This window comes from Rhagoletis pomonella, unplaced genomic scaffold (genome assembly GCF_013731165.1).
Source record: "Rhagoletis pomonella isolate Grant_MI unplaced genomic scaffold, Rhpom_1.0 Rhpom_scaffold_00013, whole genome shotgun sequence".
In the NCBI taxonomy this organism is placed as follows: domain Eukaryota; kingdom Metazoa; phylum Arthropoda; class Insecta; order Diptera; family Tephritidae; genus Rhagoletis; species Rhagoletis pomonella.
The window spans coordinates 9,528,475-9,530,272 of NW_023458567.1; positions in this window are offsets into that span (position 1 = coordinate 9,528,475).

Sequence of the window (1,798 nt, forward strand, 5' to 3'; positions counted from 1 at the left end):
AAAAAAATATTTTCAATCTCACTCAAAGTGAAAAGGTCGTCGAAGCGTGCAACCAACAACAACAACGCAAGGTATAATACGAACTTTAAACGACCTTGACTGCCGGTTACTGACTGCGCCGGGAATTATTACATTTATTTCATAGCAAACCAATACAAGCACATAAATAAGCAGCCAGAATATGCAAGCATTAAAGAAACGCTCGAATTATGGGGAAACTGAGAGCGATGAGCAGATTTAATGTCGCTTTTCAATCGTACATACTTACAAGGGCTGCTCTCACTTACCTTTGATGTCTTAGTCAATGTTTGAATTGACATACACATACATACATTAATAAATAACTAATCGCAAAAAAGTGGCTAACAGCGGAAAGAGCTTAAAAACGCTCAGAGGTACTGTGTAAATAAAATTTTGTCAGTGAAAAAGAGTTAAGAGAAATACATACATATATGCTAGCTATTGCGATAAGCAGCAGCAGAAAAGTGGAAGCGAAAGAAAAGCATCAGTAAATAAATTGTAAACATCTACGTCTGTCCATGCCATTAGTAAACATTTATCAATAACTAAACATAAACATATATTTTTACAAAGGCAACCACTGCCTGGCAGCTACTAGGTATATACATATCCTCCATCCAGACCTGCCCGCAGCTTGCCCTCAAGCACAGCAAAAACAGCACGAAAACGCTGAGCTAGCTAGCAGAAAAGCATAACGAGAAGATATAACAAAACATGCGAAAGCCGCTTAGCGGGATTAAATTTGTTGTGCGATTGCTTTGCCACAAAACAGAGCGCATATACTTACACATATAAAAGCATCTGCTCATATGTGTGTGTACGTTTTCTGGTGTGTGTGTGTATGCGTGTTCCAGCCCAGCCACAAGGCTGTTGAGCAGCCTCATATTTTGCGTCTGATTTTTTTGCCCGCACAAAGTCGTTTAGGATTTCTGCTTTGCCTCTGCGCCCACATAACGCCATTTTTCTTCTTCCTTTTCGTCCTGTCTTCACCCCATTCTTTAATGCCCCAGCATACAAATAATCTGAAATAAATCAAAAGCAAACCAAGCCAACCAACCAACCGCGCGTGAATGTTGAGTCATGCGAGTAAAAGCAAAAAAAAAAAACAACAAAATAAAATATTGGAACAAAAAAATGCGAAAAAAGACAAATCCAAAGAAAAGTCGTTAATGGAAATCAAAAAGTGAATAGGCGAACATTTATTAGTATACAATTATTACAAACAATAATTCAAGTTCTCTGAAATTATTTGTTACTTTAAATTAAGTTTTGATAAAAAAGCTAATTTTTTGTTTTCAAAAACGAATTTTTTTGGTAAAAGGTTCATACAAATTTTGTTTACTAACTTTTTATTATTAAAGTTTTATCACCACAAGTTTATGGTAAAAAGTTTCTTTAACAAAATGTAAGTTTTGGATTTTTTATATATAAATTTTGTCTAAAATTTCTTCAAATATTTTTTAATTCTTTTTGAAAATTAAGCGTTGTAAGTACTAGGGCCATTTTATTAAAATCATTTTAAAAGTACTAAAATATCTTTTTAATAAAATTTTTCAATAAAATATTAAATTATTATTCAATTGCCAAAAGTAAAATATTAAACTGATCGGACAAACATAAATTTAAAATATTTGATTCCAAAAAATTAAATTATTGAAATGAAAAGAATTTTAATATTAAAACTTTAGTACTTAAATTGCTTAGTAAAATTTTTAAAACATTTTTTAGTAAAATAAGAAAAAAAATACTATCAAAGTACCACTCCACTATTTACATG